General features: G+C 39.3%; 1 long non-coding RNA gene across 1 annotated transcript in view; it reads right to left on the reverse strand.

The window, feature by feature from the left end:
- Positions 1-245: 245 nt before the first annotated feature.
- The window catches only part of LOC140640894 (uncharacterized), a 38,735-nt gene continuing 14,128 nt past the window's right edge, over positions 246-24,852 (reverse strand). Inside the window, exons 3-5 of the long non-coding RNA XR_012037501.1 lie at positions 21,504-21,634; positions 1,542-1,644; positions 246-1,271 (exon numbers count right to left, since the gene is read on the reverse strand). This is a non-coding gene — a long non-coding RNA (uncharacterized lncRNA). The remainder of the gene's footprint in view (positions 1,272-1,541; positions 1,645-21,503; positions 21,635-24,852) is intronic.

The following is a 24,852-nucleotide window of genomic DNA, read 5'->3' on the forward strand; positions in this document are numbered from 1 at the left end:
AAGTTCCCGCTGCCCCGGGCGGGGCCTCCCTGTGCCGAGGCTTTCACCCCGGCCTCGGCCGGCTCCCGGGGCCTCCCCCACTGGATTCTTTCTTATTTCATTGTGTCCACACCTCCCTACCTTGCTAGAGGCGAAAACCCTTCCCTCTGTAGCGCTCCAGCTGTTCTCTCTTTAAGTCTCAGGTCGGATTCGTAGGTGTTCAGGATGGTTTGGAAGGTATCTAGGTGAGTGGGTGGGGCCAGGCGAGGCGGGGACCCCAATCCTCTGCCATCTCGCCCCGCCCTCTGTATTGTATGTTTTTAATATTTGTTTCCCGTCATTATGTTGAGCACAGTGCCTGACTCACTGTTGTTGATGACAGTGATACATATCTGCCAGGAGCTAGACAAGACATTTTATGTAATGAACAATCATCTAAATGTCATTTACCATGTGCCAACAATTACTCTGAGCCCTTAAAAATATTACTTTACATACATCAAATATCTCATTTAAGCCACACAATAACTTTATGTAGAGCTCTATAACTGTCTTCATTTTATAGGTGAGAAAATCGAGGTTTGAAAAAATTGAGTAACTTTTCCAGGTGCTCATATATCTAATAGGTAGCCAGGTGGAGCCAGTAGGTAATCAGGGGATATTTTTGAATTACATAAAATTTCCATCTTCTGTTTGGTGATACTCCACTCCACCTTAATGGGGAATGATATTTTACCAACATCCATAGTGTGTACTTACCCTGCAGTGATTTGTCTCATCCTTCCAGCTGGCTGCATACCTATATCCTGAGCCAAGGCAGTAGTGTCAGCAGTGAAAATTTATGGAAAAGGAAGTCCTGTGGGGATTAGGGGCCTTCCTTCCACAATATTCCATTTGATGGATGCAGAGCTGCCAGAGCGAGTTAGGGCTATGTGGCTGGATCCAAAACAATAATGGCCCAATTCTTACTGACTGTTTGCAATCACTGCTTCCAAATTATATTTTGAGCAAAACAGCAGACTGTTGAAATGACCAGGAGGAATGTTGTGCTTCTCCAGAAAGATGAATCAGGTAGTGAGTAGGTACAGTAGTCCCACTATATCTGTGATTTTTGCTTTCTGCATTTCCAGTTCCCTCTGGCCATTCTAGAAGCAGTCTGGAAGCAGATGGCCCTTGTTCTAATGTATCATCAGATGGTCAGCAGTAGCTCAAAGGTACATCACAGTGCCTATGTTATTTCCCTCATTTCTTTTTATCACATAGGCATTTTATCATCTCCTATCATAAAGGAACTAGGGTGAACACAGAACAATAAGATATTTTAAGAGAGAGATCACATTCACATAACTTCTATCATAATATATTGTTATAATAGTTATATTATGAGTTACTGGTTTTTGTCCCTTACTGTACCTAATTTATAACTATAATTTTATCAGAGGTATGTTATGTATGTACAGGAAAAAACATAGGCTATGTACGGTTTGTGTATATGTATATCCATGGTTTCAGGCATCTACTTGGGTCCTTGCAGATAAGGGACAGACTACTGTATTACTCACGTTAATGCAGGTTTTATGGGGTTGTAAGATTCAATAAGACAGTTTAGCCTGATGTATCAAGAAAATCTCAGCACAGTATTTCCCAAAGAGCTTCATCTTCTTCCTGCCAGTGTGGATAAGGAGAGGGAGAAAATTCCCCTGGTCAAAACAGATGCTGCTGGGCTCCAAATTGAAGCAGTCTAAGAACACAGGAACATCTTTCATGTGGTGTAAACCCTTCCCATTCCCCCAGTAGTCAGAAGATCTTACCTTTTCATTATCCTGCAACTTGTTATTTTTTCTAAATCCTGAAGGATTTTTAGGGGAAACTTAACTGATTTTCAGAGCTCCTGTAAATAATTGCATTTGCCTCTTGCATGTACCGATTTTTAATGAGGTTAGCCTGTCCATAGTCCTTGTACTGCGTGTGTGTGCATGCGCACAGGTTGGTGGTTATATCCTAGTGCTAGCACTGATTTTGAAAGCAGTTCAAGAGCACATACTCCCCTGATCCAAAGATTGGTATTGGTCTCAGGATGAAGAAATTTCTTATAGGACACAATTTAGGGAACCAGTGAAATGCTTAGTGAACTGAATTGAACTGTGACTTGTATTGTTAAGGAACCAGGGGAGGTGGTATAAGGAGGTGGTAATGAGTACTATACTATGGAGTGAGATAAGTAAATAAACATGACATTTCTTGAGTGCTTGCCACATGCTAAGTAGTTCCCTACTTTTTTTTTTCAAATTATCTCATCCAGTTTTCATAGTAACCCTGTAAGACTACAATTATCATCCCTATTACAAGTGCTGAGCTGATATTTAAATGTTTATTTACTCAATGTCACAGGGCTTATAAGTGGCACAGCCAGAATTTGAATCCAGGCCTGTCTAACCCTAAAAGACTTACTAACTTGCTGACTGTGTTAACAGACTACCTTTCAGACACAAGGGCTCCTATATTAGCTGCAAGGTCCAGGGCAGTATTGAGAGTTCCACAGTGTTCAACCTCAACAGCCACCCTCATGTTGATCCTGTTTCTGTGTTTTTAAAATTTTTCTTGATTATTTCATATGCCAAGTAACTTGACACTTCATTTGTAAATTCTGAAATAAAGTTGGCCATCGACAAAATGGAACAGCTCACACTGGGATTTTAAAAATTATTAACCATTAGGCATTTCTTGTGAACCTATTGGAGTAATATTTTGATTGAACCTAAATACTTACTAAAATATCTGGCAGTACAAATTTATCCTAGGATCAGGTTTGAGAATCATTTATTTAAATTAAAAAAAATCACAGCTTTTTTTGTTTTTCTTTCTTTCTTTTCTTTTTTTTCCCCATAGGAAGATAAAACATTTTCCTTACACCTACTTCTTGAATTCAGGATGAGTTACTCTTCCATGAATAATATAAATAATTATTATCCTCCAGGCTCATATTATGACTAACAAAATGATGCAAGTAGGGAGTGAAGTATCTCAGCATATTGAGAACAAAGCACTAGATTAAAATATAATTTTTATATTGTTCTTCCTTTTAAAAAATACTAGATTGGCTTTTTAGACTGACAGTTGCCAGGTTATGATACAAAATGTGCTCTAATTCCTGTCTGAAGTTGGGCCATTTGACAGGAGGACAAGTGAATGCAGAGTTGGGAACTTGAGTACTAATTCCAGAGTGCCACCTACTAGCTGTTTGACTAAAGGAAGCCGTGCGTCCTCTCAGGGTCATGATGACTGTTCGTGGAATGAGAGAACTACAGGCCCTGCATTATTTCATTTAATACTCACAAGTGTTTTGAAAGGTTATGTTGGCCCCAATTTATAAAAGAGAGAACTGAAGCTTGTAGAGTTCACATACTTTTTCAGAGTTGTGTTGTAATTTGACACCTTCAAGGCAAAGTTGATGTACACAGGTCCAGAGGTCTAGCCTTGTCCTAGATGCACACGAATAATAATCTATCACAATTCAGTAGATTCTGGTCTTTCACACAGTCCTTGGGGTGTGAATTGCATGGGGGTAGATTTCAAATGAAGCTTCTTGGAGGAACCGCCTATGCAAGATGACTGCAAATGCTGTTTGGCATCATTTAAATTAGATTGGGAATGTGCTGAACAGAGGACTGACTAAAATGTTAAGGCACTGTGTTTGGGCTGTATTCGAGGACAGCTGAAATAAAAAGTGTAAAGCCAGCTGCAGAGGAAGAAGACATCAGATTGGCTGCATCAGCTGATGGCAGCTCTCCCTGGTCTCAGCTCTGCTTGGCAGCTCTCCTGTCCCACTGGGCAGCTGCAGTGAGGAGAGCTTCAATGGGCAGCCTCAGGAGAGAAAGAGCCTGCTGGGTGGCATGTTATTACTGTCAGATGGGAATCATTCCTCCAACCAGAATGAATATTTTTCTACTGATGTCATCTTTTAGCAATTAATTGTAATTGTGAATATTATTGAGATATGTGTGCTTTGTCACTCTGAACATTTGCAGACCAAGACACAGCTACCCATTTTTAATGAGTTCAGTCTGCAATGTCTATGAAGATTCAGCTCAAGAAGAAAAATGTAGAATTTTTTATCTTTCCCTGTTGGTTATAGTTTTATCTTGATCAATTCATTTGCTCATTCATTCAACAAACACTTTCTGAACGCCCACTATGTGGATTGTTTTGTATGCTTGGAATAAGCATTTGTGAACAAGACAGGCAAAGATCCTTGTTATCATAGAAATTAAATTCTATTAGTTTACATTAGTAAGTGGAAAGGGCACCAGCTTTGGAGTCAACCATTTCTGCATTCTGAAGTTAGTCCCACCATTTCTTAGCCATGTGACCTTACCTGCCTAAGCCTTACTTTCCTCATGGGTAAAATGTAGACTATAATTCTAGCTCATAGAAATTCATGAAAGGCTCAAAATGAATAGTGGATAAAGCCATGCTTGGTCCCTGGGAAGTCCTCAGTAAATGCTACCTCCTATTTTACCCTGACTGACTTCCTTCACAACACATGACCTTACTTTTTACTCTGCACCAGGCAGTTCCACACCCAGGAATTTGTTCTGTGCTCAAAGCACAAAATTTATTCATCCTTTTCCCAGAGTTGTATTTTCAGCTACAACTGGCTAGAAACTAGCAGAAAGAAGGGTGAGTGGATGAATGTTAGCATTCCTGCAAAATTCATTTCTTGACTCCCAACCCCCAATGTGATGGTGTTAGGTGGCAGAACCTTTGAGAAGTAATTAAGGTAGGAAGAAATCATTGAAATCATGAGGTGAAACTTTTGAGAAGAATTAAGGTAGGAAGAAATCCCTCTCATGGGATCAGTGTTCTTATGGAGCAGGAAGACACTAGCACTTTCTCACTTTCATGCAATGAGGAAAGAGCATGTGAGCATACAGTGAGAAGGTGACTGTCTACAAGCTAGGAAGAGGGTCCTCACTAACAACAGAACCTGCTGCTGCCTTGATCTTGGATTTCTCAGCCTTCAGACTGTGAGAAGGAAGTGTTTGTTGTTTAAGCCATCCAGTCTATGGTACTTTTTTAATAGCAGGCAGAGCAGACTAAGAGGTAAATTTGATGCCACCTGGTGAGGTAAGATGACCATTGGTGCTGATCCATCCATTTCATTGGTTTGAGGACAGTGCCTCCTCCCGATAGTAACTTGGCATCTTAACAGGAGTTTTCACAGCCATGTCTCTCCTTCACAGGCACATTACAAAGGTGGAACTTCAAATCTGGCCCACCACAACAGGTGCTCCTAGAACAGGCCATATAAAACAGTCTTTCCTCCTGCAGAGCTCTGAATTATAGTCAAACCTTCTTTATTTTTTATTTTTTTGGGGGTGGGGTGGGGAGGAGAGGGTGTGGGAAAAGAGAGAGGGAGAGACTCCCAAGCAGGCTCCATGCGCAGCATAGAGCCTGATGTGGGGCTTGATCTCACAACCCTGAGATCATGACCTTAGCTGAAATCAAGAGTCGGACACTTAACTGACTGAGCCACTCAAGTGCCCCTAACCTTCTCTTTTTGATTAAATTGTGGTTAATTATTATATTTTCCATTGGCACCAAAAATGCTGATTAACTTCCGAAATGCCATTTCTTAATATGAGTTAACATTTTTGCCTCTTGTATCTTTTTGACACTGAGTTTTTCTTTGAATTTCTATCTAATCTTGGGGTGCCTGGGTGGCTCAGTTGGTTAAGCATCTGCTTCCACTCAGATCATAATTCCAGGATCCTGGGATGGAGCCCCATATTGGGCTCCCTGCTGGAGCCCTGCAACCTGCTTCTCCTTCTTCCCCTAGTTGTGCTCTCTCTCTGTCAAATAAATAAAATAAATAAAATCTTTAAAAAATGAATTTCTGTCTAATCTAAACAGAAACTAATAATAGCTAAGAAATTTACTGATGACCTTTGATACAGCTTAATCAATGGAGGTATCAATTTCAGTTTTCACTGGATAGTTTTCAGGTGAAAGGTTGAGAGAGGAAAATCTTTTAATTGTGCTATATTTTTAATATTATATTGCTTCAAATGTAATAGGTAATACATATTCATGATAAAAAGTAGAGAATAAACAAAAATAAGGAAATAATATTCTTTGTAATCCCAAGATCCTCTGATAAGTTTCATAGTCATTTTGATAGTTATTAAAGACTGGTAATCTACTTTTATATTTGTCAACCTAGTTCATCAACCTAGGTAATCAACTTTTATATTACATCATTTTTTCTCTGTAGCTCAATTTATTTTATTCCAATTACATAACACCATCTTAATAACTTCATAGTGCTCCATTATATGCAGTACTATAACTTAATAAATCTCAATTTAAAATTTTTAAAATAAATTCCCTGCATTATACCTTTCATCTTTGTGACTTATTCATTCCATAACCAGAAGCACATGACCTACACCACCCTCCCATTCTTTACATCTTTACATTTATATGAGAATCTATGTAGCCAAATATTTTATCTCTTTCATGCTGATTTCTTTAGGCTGAATTTCTAAAGGCAAAAAGGTGGATCCCCACATACAACCAGATTCCCATTAATTCATGTATTTATTTAGCAACTATTTTTAAACACTTCTTACTTTCATACAGTAATAGACCTAGAGAATAAAATCATGTGAATGAGGTACAGAGTCCCCATCCTCACAAAGCTTATCATCTCATGAAGTTGTCCAGTTTATCTTTCTGCAAGCCAAATATAGGAGTGTCTTTCATAAAATATGAATTGGCTTCTTCCAAAATGCCTTTAAAGTGTTTCATGTACATTTGTTGAATTGCAAAATAAAAACTTGTCCACTGTTCCAAAATTGTCCTATGTGAAGATGCATGACCGAATTGCATCAATGCGTTGGGATGGCTGGTCAGAAAATGACCTTTTAGTTCTTAGAAGTGAGCATAGACTCATTAAAATTGATAAACTAATGTTTTTATGTCTTGACTTGACATGTTTTATGCCTAAAACCTTATGTGTTCCTCATTTTAGCACCTCTGGGTCTGGGTGTTTGGTGCAACCAAGTCTTGGATGTTCTGTTTGAATGTCATGGTATTTGTGTCCAAACAAATTAGTGTCCAGAATGGCTCAAATGGAAACACCTTCCCACATGGGGCAAGGGGACTGGATTAGATGGCTTTGAAATGCCTTCCAGACCTATTTTTGTCCCCTCCCGTTGTCATTTTAAAGAGAGAAAAGGGTCCTCAAAAAGCACAAAATCTGTTTGAGCTCAGATAAAAATTATTCTAAATCATTAACAAAGAAAGACATCTATCTTTCCTTAACACAAAGAGATCCCAAAATGTCATACCCAAATCTGCAACATGGACAATCTGAACCATTGAAAATCATGCATTAACTATGGTTATAAGATAGTCATCTCATCTCAACAGCTAAAAATACACTGGGACAGTCAGAAATATTGCCATTTTTTATATGCAGTGAAATAGCTTCATTTTTACTCCACAAAGAAAAAGGCTCCTTTGAACACTGAACAATATTAAATTTGCTCTTAACTCCCATTATGCCACATTCTGTCTTAAGGTCATTACTGCCAGTTCTTTGCTGGCCAGGGTGCCTCCACTGTACTAGGGTCCTCCCAGGGCCCTCCCACATTCCTCATTCTTGGTGAACTACAGCCCTTCTCACTCGGATCTATGTCCTTCATACTCTTTCAGTGTCTCCCACAGCTCTTAAACACCCCTTACTGCCCACCATGCTTATTTAATGGCTAGCTAAGCCAAAAGTGTGGGATTGAGCTAATGACAGCCTCTAGAAAGGTGACTTGTGCTGAGAGAATAGGGACTAACACATTTCTCCAACACTTTCAAGTAAGGCTTTGGGCAAAAGAAACTGACATTGGAAAGAAGAGGTGTGAAGTCAGTAACCTCAACATCAGAAGTGAAGATAGTGAGGTAGGGAGAAATGAGCCACCAAAGGATCATTTGATTTGGCAGAGTAACACAAAAGCTTATATAACAATTACTATTATGTGTTTTCCTGCTTAGGAACATTATATTTTGGAGAACTCTAAACGTCTATTTCCCTGAAATGCCCAAATCAATTTTAACTTAAATTGGAGCCATTTACTTTCAAAATACGCATGAGGCTATATTTTTCCATGAGTTTATCTAGAATTAGACCAGTCTGTTGCACACATCAGTGAGATTAAAAACCTCCTGGAGACCTTGCTGTAATGCAGAGTCCCAGGCCTTACTCTCCATTTGTCTTCATCTAGGAGGTCTGGGGTAGATCCAGATAGTCCTGATGCAGGTGCATGTAGAGATGACATGCCTGGCGCCTGGCTTTGGATATATTATGGAGAAGTATGGACTCGTGTTTGGTGAGGTGTGAGGGTTTGGAAATCATACCAAGATTTTTAGCATAGTAGACCGTAAGTTGTGTGATTTGGTGAGTCAAGTTCGGACAAAAGAAGGGAAATAAATATCCATGTTCCATGAGCTAATGGGGGAACACACCATCATGCAAGAAGGTGTAGCTTTGGTTCTGAGCCAATTAAATATCTCAGACAATTAAAAGCCTGCAGGTCTCAAGTAGATTAGATAGCACAGGCCCAAGGGTAGGGAAGTGAGTTACAGGTATTGAAAGATTTTGATGCCCAGCATGAATGCTTGGTACCTCAAATTCTTATTACAAAAGTGAGTCTGCGGGCCAAAAGATAATATATGTAAATTAAAGAGTAAAGGAATTGCCTTATTTCTGGTCCCTCTTACCCTTTCTGATCCGTTAAAGAAGGGCTCTATCACCTATAGGCTAGAGTCCCTACTTCCCCAGTCTGGTACATCAATGCATTAATAATCAGCTCTGTCTACCTGACCAACCTCCTACCTGCCCCAATTCCTCAGCACTCCCCACACACACCATCATCTAGTCCCATCAACTGCTGGAAGTCCCTCAAATACACACCCCTAGAGAGCATGCCTTCCCCTCATCCACTATACATCCATAAGAACTGTGCTCCAGAGCCACATAATCACCTCTTATACCTCTGTTCTGGAGCTGCCTCCTCTTTGAACCATTTCCTGAACTTCTCAGCCATAGCAGTGGAGTATCTGGGTTTTTCTTAATGTCCCCACAGAAGTCTAAACCCACTCTATAATGGATTTTAGAGCAAATTATTACATTAACTTGATTTACTTGTCTGTCTCCCCTTATTAGACTTGCAACCTTTCCAGGGCACAGGACAACCATGTGTGTGATGGCATTACAGAGCCTGGATATGAGCAGATATTGAATGAATATTTTTAATGTGAAATACCAAGACCATTAGTTTCTTGGGCAAACTTAAGGACAGGGAACTAGCATTTTAAAGCTTGTCTCCTTTTATAATACTTCTGTCTGGAGTGAAGCAGGATTGTGTTGGGGATGTCCCTTTACATTACCACAGTAGTCTGTGGCTTTCTCAGCTTCAGGGTCTTTTGTTGGGGTGTATTTGAATGGGCCTCTAATCTCTGTGCCCAGCATCTGTTCACCAGTCACCATGTGCTCTCAGAGGCAGAGCCTTGAGAGCTCCCCAAGTCAGATAGGGCCACAGGTGAATGCCTTTATTCTTCATTTTTCAAGATTTTTATTCTTGAGGCACCTGGGTGGCTCAGTGGTTGAGCATCTGCCTTTGGCTCAGGATGTGATCCCAAGATTCTGGGATCGAGTTCACATCGGGCTCTCCACAGGGAGCCTGCTTCTTCTGCCTATCTCTGACTCTCTCTCTGTCTCTCATGAATTTTTTTTTTTAAACCCTTCTTTTTTCTTGACCTGAAGTCATTCATTTTAACAGTCCTACATATGAAATCCTGTTATTTTGTATATTTGATAATTTATATCACTTGATCAGTTTTAGACATCTTTTTCTTTTCAATGAAGAAAATGGGATTACTCAGCAACTCTAGACTGAATTTTCTCCTGTTTTATAAATTAGTTTTTTCAGTTCTATCCAGACACAAGACTGGTCTGGCTGCTTGTCAAGAAGTAAAAGAGTGGAGTGGTAAATCCTTAATTGCCCAAACTGAACAGCCTAGAACATCTTCACCTCTGGGAAGCTCTAGGGTGGATGCCAGTTTAAGGAAAGCTGAAGACAAACAAAAAGTACCCTATTATTCTCTGGTGATAGGCTTTATTCATGAATTTACATTCAGTGATTTATTCATTCATTTTAATATTCAGTGAGTCCCTCTCTGTGTTTAGAGAACTGGAACTTGGTCTAAGGTGATGACTATTTCTGGCCTCATTGGGGAGACCTATGAGTATATAGTTACAGGGCATACAGGGTTCTGAACTTGAAGAAAGTGTGGCATTGGGCACCCTGAAGAGAAGCCAGGGAAGAAAGAACTCTGTGGGTAAAAGTGAGCCAGGGCTTCCTGGTGGGAAAAGTGCACCCAGCAGGACAGCATGCCTGTGGGTTGTGAGTAGGACAAGCCAGGAGATAAAAGGGCTGCTAAAATTCTTGGAGGACATCTTACTTGGAGACCAAAAATTCGTTGGTGTAGCCAGAGCATTGGGTACAGATATGAAGGTAGAGACAGGAGGCTCTCAAATGGGAGAACAGTCCCAGATCTAAAGGGCCTTGCCTGCCAGGTTACCACAGGTCCCCAGGGGATGAACTTGTTTTAGACTTTGCTTTCTATTGTGGCTTATCTTCCTATCAGCATGCAAATATACATCCATATACTAGACAAAAATAAAACATTAGAACAGCTGGACCATAAAAAAACATGAGACTACAATGATAATATAATGCATTTAAAATAGTACCATGCCAAACAGACTGATTTGATCCTTGTTTTCTCCCCCACTAACGCGCTTCTGCCACCTGCTTTGGAGGAAGGGCATCCTGACAGCATCCCAAGCACTATGGTTTCCCCAGACTCCCCTTGAGCGCAGCTAAAACAGAGAACATGCTTCTAATTGCCAGAGACATCTTTGTTCTCCCTACAAAGACAAGCTTCTTTTAGCCCTTTGTACCGTCATCTCAATCTATTAGACACTTTCTGTTGGGTGTGGGTTTTGCCGTGATGGGTTTCTTTAACGGGCCTCGCTGTTGCTTTTTATCTGAAAGAAAGGGCTGCAAGAATTCAATGGATTATTTATTAAACAGCCAGTCCTGCTTTGAGAGACTTTTTTTTTCTTTTGAGTGTTTAATAACGATTCTCCTCTTGGATGCTCTCTGCATAAAAGAAGTTAAACCACTGAAGAAATGATTTAACCATTTTAAAACTAATACACTTTAGAATTCTGATTTGAGATAAGGTAGAATTTTATTAACAAAGGGCAAATCTCATTTTCACCAAGTGGCGATATGTTCCTACTGGAGGACAAAACCAGAAGACAGTCTGGGAAAGTGTGATTCAGGTGATTGACAGCTCAAGGTAGAAGTAATGTAGTGCTCAATGTCCTGTTCCTGAAACCAGACTTTCCTTGCCCTCTGACCCCCTCCTTCCACCCCTCCCTGAAAACAAGTAAGACCCAGAGAAAGATATATATCCCTCATATAATAATAATAATAATAATAATAATAATAATATAATATCCCTCATATATGGCTTTTGGCCAGATCCTTGTGTAAATGAGCAGATAACTACATGTTATTTATTCATAATATTAGCTAACATGCATTGTGTGCAGAGATTTTGCAAAGCATCTCATAGGTGATATTACCTTTTCCTGTATAGAGCTCTGTGGGGCAGGCATAATGATTTTACTCAGGGCCCGAGGGGTTATATAGCTGTCAAGTTGTTAAACAGCTTCTAAATATCATTGTCAGCATCCAAATTCTAGTCCATCCTCAAAGCAATTGAGGGTTTTTGACAATGCTGTCACGGTCTCTTGATATTTTTATTAGTTTCCTTGATAAAATTATAGGACTTCCACCTCTAACAATCAGTCTTCAAAGGCCTGATAGTGATGGGCTTTTTTAAAAAAATATTTTATTTATTTATTTATTTATTTATTTATTTATTTATTCATTCATTCATTCATTCATTCATTCATGAGAGACACACAGAGAGAGAGAGGCAGGGGCAAAGGCAGAGGGAGAAGCAGGCTCCATGCAGGGAGCCCGATGTGGGACTTGATCCCGGGACTCCAGGAACATGCCCTGGGTGAAGGCAGGTGCTAAACCACTGAGCCACCTAGGGACCCCCTAATGATGGGCATTTTGAAAAGACAGTCCAAAGGAGCTTATTTAACATAAGACTTGAATTCCTGCTGCCACCACTACCACTAATAATGGCACCTGAAAAGTGTACGTTTTGTATAAGCCAGTACAAAGCATTGAAAATAATCATGTGTAGTCATGTAGTCAGTTAGGGCTACTAATTATAATTGCTTATGATTTTATAATAGATAAAATTATGATTTTTTAAGCATTTGGTGTAAAATCAGGTCAATTTCAGGGCTTTGGTGCAGAGAACTGTTTCTACCATTTTGCAGAGGATGGAGAAAAACAGGAAGAGTTTAGGAATAAGCTGCCTGGGAAATTACAGAGCGTCTTGAGAATTACAGCTCATGGAAAAAGGGAAAAAAATAGACTCAAGTCATTGTATTTTATTCACTACTGAACACACAAGTTGGTTGTTTCCAGAAAGAAAGTACTTGTTTTTCTTTAGCTGCATAGTTTCAACATCTGGATTAAAAGTGTAAAGCTGAGTCAAGTAAGTCAATCGGAGAAGGACAAACATTATATGGTTTCATTCATTTGGGGAATATAAAAAATAGTGAAAGGGAATAAAGGGGAAAGGAGAGAAAATGAGTGGGAAATATCAGTGAGGGAGACAGAACATGAGAGACTCCTAACTCTGGGAAACGAACAAAGGGTGGTGGAAGGGGAGGTGGGTGGGGGGTTGGGGACTGGGGGACGGGCACTGAGTGGAGCATTTGGTGGGATGAGCACTGGGTGTTATACTATAAGTTGGCAAATGGAACTCCAACAAAAAATATCCAAAAAAAAAATGGATAAAGCTTTTTAATTATCTTGCAGTCAACATCTGGATGCATTTTTTTTTTTTATGAGGTTCTGTGCAGGCAAAGACAGGTTGTGAAGACCTTTCCTGCTGTCATTTCTAGTAGGCTCATTTTCATCATGGTGAATCTATTTTAGGTGTTAAGAATAATTACAAAAGTCTTTCGCTATAATCCTGTGCTCTCTGCCCACTCCAGTATTACTCCAGTTAATGATTCAGTGTTTATTATTCCTCAAATAGAAGCTGGCTTAGACATGCCATCATTATATATGTATGTTATTACCTTCATTAGGACTGTCTTCCTGCCCCTTGAAAATGTCGGCACTTTTATGCCTCAGGGCCCTTGCACCTTCTTTTATCTCTGATGCCCTGAACATTACTTCCTTCCTCATTAACTTCAGACATCCTATCTTAGTCACAACCCCAAGCTCTCCTGTTTTTCTTTTCCCAATTTACTTCCCTCCATCGGCACTTTATACACTCTGATATACATTTTGTCTTACATTTGTGTTCATTATCGACTTCCCCTTGCTAAATGTAAGGTCCATGAATGTAGGGACTTCTGTTGGTTTTATTCACTATTCTATCCCTAGCGTTTGAAGCTATGCCTGGCACATAGTAAGTGTTCAGCAAAATTCAGTTAAGTGTGTTATAAATAAGTGCATATTATGAATAGAAAACACAAGATGCCATATGTGCTCATTAGAATGTAGTGTCCATGGGCGCAGGAACTAAGTTTTGTTCATGAGCACTGTCTCCAGTGCCCTGATGAGGGCCTGACCCATAATAGCCTTTCATTATACCTTTATGCATTGGGTGGATGAGAACTCATTAATAAAATGATTGGGAATATTACTAGATTTTTTTTTATTATTACTAGATTTTTAAAGGGGAAGGGAAGGCAAGGGGAAAGAAGAAGGAAAGAACAAGAGAGAGAATGAGTAAGTATTGATATATTAGAGCTCACTCCTGTTTCCCATTGGTCTTACAGAGATTACGTGTAGTTTATTAGGTTAAAGGTAAAATTTCAAATAAAATTTGCAATCCCCAAGAACAGAAAATCAAATTGCAAATAAATAATACAGCTTATTGTGCAAACTCATACTGACTCCCTGTAAGCCACTTTCTATTTATGTATATATGTATGTATGTATGCATGCATGCATGCAGTCCTGGTCACTCTAAAGTGGGGGAATGTGTTTGATCTTATATCTTGTTAGTCTAATGATATTCTCTTGTCTTTTTTTTTTAATTCTTCTGTCTTTAAATATATTGGATTCATACATTACCCAACAACCACTTACTCAGCAGAGAAAATAAGAAAGGTTATTCTTGTTGTGTTTATTCTTTGTGGACCCAGAGACCAAACAGACAGTTCAGCTCCACCATCACCTAACCATCATCTACATGGGCAGGTGCAGGGAAGGGTCAAACTATAAGATGAATTTTAATGATGAATAGGACACTGGCATTTGAAGTGCCTGTTTATTACAAAAATGGGAAAGCTTCAAAGTTATTCTCTCTGCTGGTTGGGAACCAGAGCTAAACAGAGAAAGGAAAATTGCCTTTGATTGAAGCATGTGGCCAGTAGCCACTGGCATGCTCCAAAAGCAGAAATAGACATTATAAGATAGTTTGACCCAGATCACTGTTTGACCCAGAGTTCTCTTTAAATATATTAAAGCACATTTCTTAACCTAGAACAATGTTAATAACAATATAAAATTTTAGAATTTGGAACTTAGATGCTTAGATCTTTTTTTCTTTTTTTAATTTTTTAAATAAATTTGTTTTTTATTGGTATTCAATTTGCCAACATATAGAATAACACCCAGTGCTCATCCCGTCAAGTGCCCCCATCAGTGCCCGTCACCCATTCATCCCCACCCCCCACCCTCCTCCCCTTCCACCACCCCTAGTTCTTTTCCCAGAGTTAGGAGTCTTTATGCTTAGATCTTTAAATAATCAAAAGTATTTAGGTGTAAGACCAAACGAGGTAGAGAACATAATAACTATAAAGAATAGTTAAATAAAGAAAAGGAGGAGATTATGGTGGCAAAATATTACGTTAGCCAGCAAATAATTCATTAGGAGAAGAAATCTTGATTAGTTCAGGAAAAATGGACAATCAGACCCACCTATGCCTACGTGGTCCCTATGGTTCATTATGTTACTGTGAAAATAATGACTAAAACTAGCTCCCAGCTCATTTCTAAGGGAGGAGTCGATTTCCTGACTCCTTGACAGCAAGCTGAGGAATATGATTTTCTTTTGTCAGTGAAATATAAGTGGAAATGGGATGCGATGCTTCCTAGCAAAAACTTTAAGAGCCCTCATGAGAATCTGCCATTTCTCTTTGCCCTCTACTGTGACGTCAGATGTCCCAGATAGGGACTGTTCTTCAGCCCAGGTCCCCAAATGAGAAGGACATGTAGTATATTCATATCCAAATTGTAGGGGCATAAATGTGAGCCCAGTGAATTAACCTTTGCTTTTATAAGCCACTGATGTTGGAAATCTTTTATTCCTGCTGCACAGCTTAACCTAAGCTGATGAAATTTTCTCTACATCTGTAGAGGATATTGAGAAAATGGTCTGGTCTTCTGAGAGGATGTTCTGAGAGGAGTGGTATTGTGACCTAGAGAACAACAGAGTTCTAGGAATTCCAAGCTTCTACAAATGTGATTCCACATCAGAATTGCCTAGGAGCTGGTGAAACCTGCAAATTCACAGGCCTCATCTCTGCATCGGCAGGCAGATCTGAATATCTTGAGAGGGGTTTATGTTTCTGCATTTTCACAGACTCCTCAGATGATTGTTGTACTAACCCAAACCTGGTAACTGCTGAGCAAGATGTTTACCTAAGACTTAAGTGTAAGAGCAGAGAGGCAGTGAATAAGAAGTTAAAGATCTTATCTCTGGAGAGCTTGAGATTGGGTCTTGATTCTGCTACTCATTAGCTTTGGGATCCTGAGCTAGTCACTTTAATTCTAGAATTTAGCTATCTCATGGCTAGCATGGTTTTGATGAATAGCCATCTCCATTGCCTCCCAGACTGCTATGATAAAATAACTCAAAAAAACTTTTAACACTGAAAAAAAAAACTTTTCATATCAAGATATTGGGGTCTTGTCAAGATGTGGGCTGGGAAAGGGCTTTTTTCTCATGACCCTGGGAACCTCTGAGATCGTATATTGAACTAATATGGAAATCCACAGCACAGCATTGGAAAGCAGGCCCAGCCCAGTCGAAGCTAATTCTATTTTGCTCATTTAATAATAACCAGTAGGAAAATAAGTTAGAGTTTCTTCATGTCTAAGAGATAACTTAATGTCTAGAGTCCATCAAGTTTAAGCTGTAGAACTGAGGAGATAGACACATCTTGCTATTTCGTTTAAGAATCCAGGATTCTTAGAGAAGCCAAGAAGGGAGAACCTGCCAAGTTCTACTTAAACAACTCAGTTATGGGTGGATATTGAGTTCCTCCAGGATCTTCTCCATTCCTGCTAAGATAGTAAGCACATTGATGGATCATCCATCAGGTCCTAGGAATATTTCTAAGCATTTTTACCTGAGGCTTCACAGTAATTTCAAGAGATAGGTAATTTTAGCCCACTTTTGCAGATGAAGAAACTGAACTTTAGGGAGGTAAAGTTGTCAAAGTGACCCCTCTAATAAATGACAGGGTCAGGATGTGAGCCAAGTTTCTGCCTGACTCCAGAGTTTTTGCTCTCAGTTACTATGACTACTTTCTCTCTACAAAGCAGATATAATTATTGTGGGTGAAAGGGTAAAAACGCAACAAGTGTTATTGCTTTTATAACCAGAAAAAAAATGAAAGTGATACTTGGAACCACTGAAACTCACCACTGAAACACCAAGGCATTCTATGTAGCTAGAACAAACTCAGATCTCTAGGAAAAACTGTAAAACTGCAGTAGCTCTTATATGGCCATCTTCTTACCCTACTTTAAAAAGTAATAAGTGCAGAAATGCATGGCTGTGGCATAGCTGTCTTTAGATTTGAAATGAATAATTGAAAAGAAATAAAAATCATTGTAACCTTTAAGGGTTTTTTTTTTTTATGTCAGAGGAATCTAGACAAAGCTCTAGTGATGAAGGAAAAGAAAAACACATCAAGTGCAGCCAGCTCTTTTTCCTGCAATTATAACCCATTTAAAATGGGCATCCTGTGTCTTAAAATGCTTTCCTTGATTTACTTATCAGTATAACTCAAAATCATTCCTAAGGAAGGCATGCCAAAGAAAAAATGCCCTGACAATCAGGAGAATAAAAATACTCACAAGTATATTTTAAAGTTACACACTGTACTGAATCATGGTTAAGTGCTTTACTATCTGATTGTCTGTTATGTTCCACACCTAATACTGGGCCAGGGGAAGATGCTGCTCTGGCAGTACAAAACTGTTCATGTGCTAATACATTAAAACATAATTTATAAATATGAATTTCCTTGACATGATCTCATGCACGTCAGTTTTTGGACCATCCTCTGCCCACCAAAGTTCCAATGGCTCTCAGTCTTTAAAATCCTTGTAAAACAAAGCTAATATGCAATACGAGCTACTGTGTGGAAAAAAAGCTGTTTTATCAGAACAAATGGAGTACATAAAGAGAAGTAATAAAGCCAAGGAAGAGCTTTATAGGACTTTAAAATGAATTTAAACCCATAATAAATGGTGACAGTTTGCGTTCTTGGAAATACTTAGGAATTCATTTAACCATTTTATTAGTCACTTACTTAGGTGTATTTTAAAACATATGGAAATGGTCTTTCTTTTATTTTCCTCTCTTTCTTTTCCCCCTTCTATTCCCCTTCCTGTTTCCTTCCTTGGGTTCTTCTAGTCTTTCTTCCTTTTATTTTTACCAGTAGAAGAGGCGAAGCTTGATTATTTAGGGAAGCATTATAGCAAAGGTAAAATGCAGCTGTACAAACAATCCTTTGTTTAGACTAAATAATAAATAAAACAAATCTGTGTTCCCACTGCTGCTTTTTAAAAAAGGCCATCCCAGGCTCGTTAATCGTTCAGTCATCATTTTTTGAGTGCTTACTATGTGCTAAGCTGTAGTCATTTTTTCCCCTTATATCCCAGCCAGGAAGGAGGTATAGCTGCAGAACAGGGAGAAAAATCTATGAGGTTTTGCCTCCCTCTCAGGGTGGGGTGAGGCAGACCCTCAAGTTCAAGGCAGCTAAGGGTTCCCCTCCTTTGCATTTCATTTAGTTTCACTGTAATGCCTCTGCCAAGTTGATGTTCCTTGTCTGAACATTCCTGACCCTGAATACTGCTGGAAATTGGTAACCAGCGTACCTGGTTGGCTAAGGACTGCTGGAGAAAATTATGCCATCTGGCAGGTTGGTTCCATTGTATGTTCATGGCCTCAGCTTCAGCCAGGCCTTCGGTGTGGACTTCTTTTGGCTCATTCTGTTCCTGTATCTGCAGAAGAGGTCTAAATTTCCTTCTCTGTCCTTCATCAGAGCAGATTATCTGTTGAAGAGGAGGCAGAAGACATGGGAGAGGAGTTCCTGTGGCCCTCTCAGCAAGCCTCTCTGCCTTCCTCCTCTCAACTCCACAGTACTCTGGATTCTCTCTCTTCTATCTTTTCAGGAACCGACTGCTCCCAATTATTGGCATTCTCCATTTCATCATTGTGATCTTCTTGGCCACACTTAACAAGTTCTGGTTTCTCCGGTATCAGACACAACTCTTCCTGAACACTCCTCCAGCCTCATTACACTTTCTCTGCTTTACGACAATGCCAGATTTCATTTTGGCAGTGATTTTGTTAAGATGGCTAATGCAAAGCGGATCTTGAGGGAAACATGTGTTTTTCAGTCTTAATAACTCTTGTGAAGAACTATTAAGACTTCAGGGACTGAGGGTCCCCCTCCTTTGCATTTCATTTAGTTTTACTGTAATGCCTCTGCCAAGTTGATGTTCCTCGTCTGAATATTCCTGACCCTGAATACTGCTGGAAATTGGTAACCAGCTGTACAGAAGGTGTTTGTTTGCTGATATTTACTGAAACAACGCTTCTATTCCTGTAACCAAAATCAGCAAGCTTAACAAATTAAATAATTAAAGGCTGCTAGAAATCGACCTTGGTGCAAGGCATATCTTTCTCCATTTTTCCTCAGTGGCACATGTTTCAGTGCAAAATATTCACTTGATCATGGGGAAAGGGTAAGAACATAAGGGGAGGAATGCATAAAAAAAAAAAAAAGCCAGTGTGTGAGTGTATGGTTGATGGCTGGCTGGGACTTGAAAGATCAGAGGAACAGAATTTTTAAAATCTAATTTCCAGTGGGCCAGAAAAATCATTCCTTGTCCCTCTACTCTGGATTGCGTTAAAAACCTATACCCAATTTCATTAGAATCATGTTCATAAGGACAAATAAATAAACAAGGACCAAAAACAACAATAGACAAAACCAGGCACCTGAACAAAACTGCTTCTGATAGTTTGAGACAAACGGGCACATTCTGATACTCTTTCTGCACATGTATTCCAAAGCTCTACCTAAGTAGGAAGGTTTGGCTTTCAACTGCAGAAAGCCCATGCCCGAGAACTCTGTTGCTAAAACCGCCACCCAGCCCCTGTCTACCGGCAGCTGGGAGCTGGCGCCCACGAAGAAGATGGATGTTTATAATTTGAAGCTCAGCTCCCATTCCATGTAGGAGAATCAGCTTTTTTCAGCTATCAATATCAAAGGCAGGATTAATGGCTTCATAACATTTTTACTAATAGTAGTAATAAATCTGGATTTTATACTGACCTCTGTCCCAAAGCACTTCACAAGCATAACGAGAAATACAAACTCCCCCAAATATTGTTTTATACAGTCAAAAACCACTTCCTGTGAAATGAAAGGCACTTGCTGTTTAACAACCCACAGATACATTAGACAACAATTTAAGGCAGGATTATCCAATTGTAACCAAAGCCAGAATTGATTTAGGTAGAATGCAATTACCTCAGACACTCCTGATCTCCATTTTACTTCCCATGTGAACAGACATTAAGGAGGAGTCCAGTTATTACCCACCTCTGTATTTGGTCCCATCCTGAGTCTTTTAGGAAGATAACAGAGCAGGTGGTGTACGTCCCTACATGGGAAAACTGTCTACCTGACCCCAGGGCACAGCGCGCCTCCATGAACCAAAGAGCGGTGATCTCATTACCAGGTGTTCTCGCCAAAATGGTTGGGTTTCTCTGTTCGGCTGTTGGGACTCTCCTTGTGAAATTTTCTCTTAGCTTATACCTTGTTTTCCTGGCCAGTCTGTTCAGAGGCTCAATTAATTTGACTGTCTTTCCCTGGGCCAATTTCCAGCTCTCCCAAGGCAATCCCTTGAAATATGGGCCACAGCAGCACGTGTTGCCCATTGCTTCTCTACGAGTCACTATCCTGACAAAGAGTCATGAAAATGGTTTGGTGAAACTGCTTATTGTATTCTCCCTTTGGGGGCTTTCCTCATCTTCTAACAAATTAAAGGCTCTGCGAATCCCTATAGTAGATACTTTGCTTAAGTCAACACTTCCCAAGTTCAATGACATTCTTTATTCCCCTTTCATGAAACAAATATTAACATCTCATAAAACTTAGGCTCCAAGAACACTCTTTGAAAAGACACTGTTTTATGGAGTGTCTCAGAGATTGAGTTATAGCTACATTCAGGTTTTCTCATCTATAGAATAAAAGCATTAGACTGGAACCTTTCTGAGACTCTTGTCAATTCTAAAACAACAAACACATAATGTTAATATAGTGCTGGAGGAATCATTCTCAGGGTGACCCTGAGTCTATAACTAAATATTCCTTAACCTATACTTTTTTACACAGTCTCTCTCAATATTCCAGATGTTTTCCCCCTGCTTAGAACTGGAAATCTCTTGTCAATAAAATGTAAAATTTATTGGTGGATGGGTTTTATTAGTTGGCAGACACAGGAAGCAGAATTCCCCTGAGAAGAGTGTATCCATTATCTCCACTCTCCTAGATTTTAATCTATCTGAACTTGAGATATTAGTTAACAGAGTCCATATACTACATAAAATTGACTCATTGTGAATCTTGAATTAATGGGATACAGAGCTTGGATCCTCATTTGGATCTTTAGTGGTCAGTCTAAAACAAAACCTCTGACTTGGCACAGAACAAATTAGCATATCAAAAGAGCCCAATGACAAAAAGGAAGATATATCCTAAATTTTCCTTTAGATCTCTGGAATATTTCATTCCATCCATTCAGTGATGACTTGGAGAATCTAGACAGATCTTTCAATAATGGATACTGAAAGGGTTTAAGGTGTGGAGGGTCAGGGCATAGCAACTGATGTTCACTGAGACGTAAGCATCGTCAAGAGACCCTGAGAACATAAAATAAATACTTTACCTGTCTTTTTTTCTTCCTTTATTACCTAAAGTTTGACATTGGTTGGTGAGAAATTTAGTAAATTTAGTAAAGGGTATATGAGAAAGGAAGTACCTTGCGGCCATCCATCCACTTAACAAGAATGCATCTGGCACCTCTGGCGATCTGGGTGCTTGTGCTAGAGATGCAGAGATGGGAAGGGCACAGATGGGTATGTTTCCCTTTCTTTGCACCTGGGAGTGTGACTGTGAAGAGAGACATGGACAGTATTCACATAACTACATTGTTCATTCTGTGAATTCATACTAATATACAGTCTCTGAATGCAAGAGGCCTGTTTCTATGATAGCATATATCTAGGAGGCCTGGCTTAAAACAGTGGCATAGACTTCTCAAATAGAAGGATTTGATGGATAAGAAAGAGTTCCCTGAGTTGGATAGAAGAAACAACAAGAACCAATGTGCAGTGGAAAGAAATTTTCTCACAGTGTGTGCAAGGAGTAGCACATTGTTGGTATTTTGGAGTACATGTCTCTTAGATACCTTGGTACATTTTTTGTGGGTATATTTCTTTTTTAAAAAAATATTTAAAAAAAAATAAAAAAATATTTATTCATGGGAGACAGAGAGAGAGAGAGAGAGAGGCAGAGACATAGGCAGAGGGAGAAGCAGATTCCCTGTGGGAAGCCCAATGTGGGACTCGATCCCAGGACCCCGGGGTCATGCCCTGAGGGAAGGCAGATGCTCAACGATTGAGCCACCCAGGCGTCTCCAGATTTGAATATATAAAACTAATCTTAAAATATTTTTAAAGCATCATAGAAAATTCTCCTTAGAAAATGTACCTCTCTGAGGCACAATATCTATTTGGGAAATAGGTTTTATTCATCAGAAAAGGTGCATCAAATGTGGTATTTGTAAAACCTAAAATTTTAAATTGTAAAGTCCTTTAAGATCATTGTAAACATTTAAAATGATACAAACGTGTACAATTAATTTTTTTCTTCCCATGGCCTATGCCACTTCTAGTTTCATTGCCTAGGGAGGTAAACTTAGAGTGTCATTATTAAAAGTTTGCTGTGCCTCCACATTCATGGTCAGTTGATTTTTGACAAGAGCATCTAGAGATTTCAGTGGGGAGAGAATAGTCTGTTTGACAAATAGCTCTGGAACACCTGAATATCCTAAGACAGAAGAACTAAGTTGGACCCCTTCATCACAGCCTCTATAAAATAAACTCAAAATGGATTGTGGACCTAAAAGCAGATGCTAAAATGATAAAACAATTAGAAGGAAATATAAGAGTAAATCTTTGTTGGTTTTAGGGTAGGCAAAGCCATCTTAGATGTGATACCCAAAGCACAGGTAGATGTAAGACAAAAACACTAGTTGTACTCCATCACAATTAAAACAGCCATTTGACTGACTGTATATTTCTCATGAGAAGCTGCAGAGGCAAGAAGACAGTGGGACAATTTCTTTAAAATATTGAAAGAGTAGAACTGTAGGCCTAGTATTCTCAAAATAATAAAAATATCCATAAGGAATAAATCCAAAGTAAAGGCATTATAATATGGAGGAAAAATGAACGAATTTGTTGCCAGCACCTTTGCTCTATAAAAAGCATATAAGAACATTGAGACCAGAGGGAGGCTTAGAACTTCAGAAATGAGAGGATAGGAACAGAAATGGTAAATATCTGGTAAATAAAATATTATTAAAATAGTATTAAAAATAATAAAAGTATTACCATTAATAATTTAATAAATTTATTTATCTAAAATTTAAAATATGACATCATCTGGTGGGGTATGTATATATACATACACGTACACACACACACATATACATATATAATCCTAAGGAATCTATAAAACACTCTTAGAACTAATTTGTGAATTTCTTAAGTTTACAGAATACGGGATGCCTGTGTGGCTCAGCAGGTCTGCCTGCAGTTCAGGGCATAATACTGGGGCCTGGGATCAAGTCCCGCATTGGGCTTCCCACAGGGAGCCTGCTTCTCCCTCTGCCTATGTCTCTGCCTCTCTCTCTGTATTTCTAATGAATAAATAAAATCTCAAAAAAAAGTTTACAGAATACAAGGTCAGTTTTTAAAAAATGAATTGTATATATACTAAGTGGACAACTGAAGATTTAGAAAAATACACTACCATTTATAAAAGCACAGAAAATCTGCAATATTTATGTATAACTCTAACAAAATGTGTTAAGACTAATGCAGTGTAAGGAATCATAATCTTATATTGCTAGTTAGTGCCATCACATTTTTCTGCGGTCCCCCAAATTGACATGTATGAATGAATTGTTTCCTTAATTAATCTGTTTCTTAAATGTGGCATTCATTTGTCTCTATCATTGAAAAAACAAATCCTGGATACAAGGAACTTGAAATAAGCCAAATACTTCTAGCAAAAAATAAGAGTTCTTCCCAGAACAAGAGGACTAATTATATGATAATCAGAAAAAAAAAAAAAGGCCCACCACTGTCTATATAGACTCTGTTCCCTTTCTCCAGGGAGCTGAAGTTTCTGGATGGCAACATAAATAAAATAAATAGCACGTGGGGCAGTGACTCCGCGGTATGTGGCAGAGAGGGAGGTTTTTTGGGAGAATTGTAGTGTTAGTTGAACTCCTCTATCGCAGAGGCTCACCTGAGCAACGGCTGTACTGGGCTTCCCGGTGGGAATACAGTGAGAGTAGCCTCTGCACTTGTCTCTAGAGAGTTGTGAGGGAACTGACTTGGAGTGAGTGATTTAGGGCCTCAGTACAGACAACCCGGTTGACTTCTGATCATACCAGGTGAGGAGGGCTGATGCACAATCATTGAGAGGTTAGGGACTGTTTTAATTTAAAGGGATTGCTGTTTACTGAGTTTTCCAAATTCCAGGATACTGTTTAGTGTGCTAACAGGATGTATTAGGGAATGTTAGACCTTAACTTAGAACCCTATTAAAAGCAGGAGAACCCAACCCCGCCCTGGAGGGTAAAACATTCATTGCAGATATTCAGACTTTACAAATGCCTGTGATTCCCTAAAGAAGAAAATGCCTTTAGACAGGAGAATGTGAGAACCAAATTCAGGAACTGGATGCAGTGGCAGTGGTGGATCGAGGACAAGCATGAGCGAGGTTGGAGGGGGCAGATGTGTGCTTGTCTCTGCCTCCAAAGCATGTCTGCATGCTTCCTTCCCTGGGCTCCTCTGACTCCTTCTCATACTCCCTCAGGCATCTTGAAGCATGTAAGGGAAGAAGAGGTGGTGGAAAAGAAAGGAGGACACTATGGCACCGCCATGGATTAAGTTTTCCTCCAGTGACTAGTGTTCATTTCTATGACTATGTTACCTAGTATCCATGCACTTTTAAAAAAATCCTCTACATTTTTGGACGTACTTCCAAGTATTTTCTCATGTAATGGTTTGGTGGTGGGTCCCTGAGTCATCTAC

The sequence above is a fragment of the Canis lupus genome, chromosome 10, assembly GCF_048164855.1.
Source record: "Canis lupus baileyi chromosome 10, mCanLup2.hap1, whole genome shotgun sequence".
In the NCBI taxonomy this organism is placed as follows: Eukaryota; Metazoa; Chordata; class Mammalia; order Carnivora; family Canidae; genus Canis; species Canis lupus.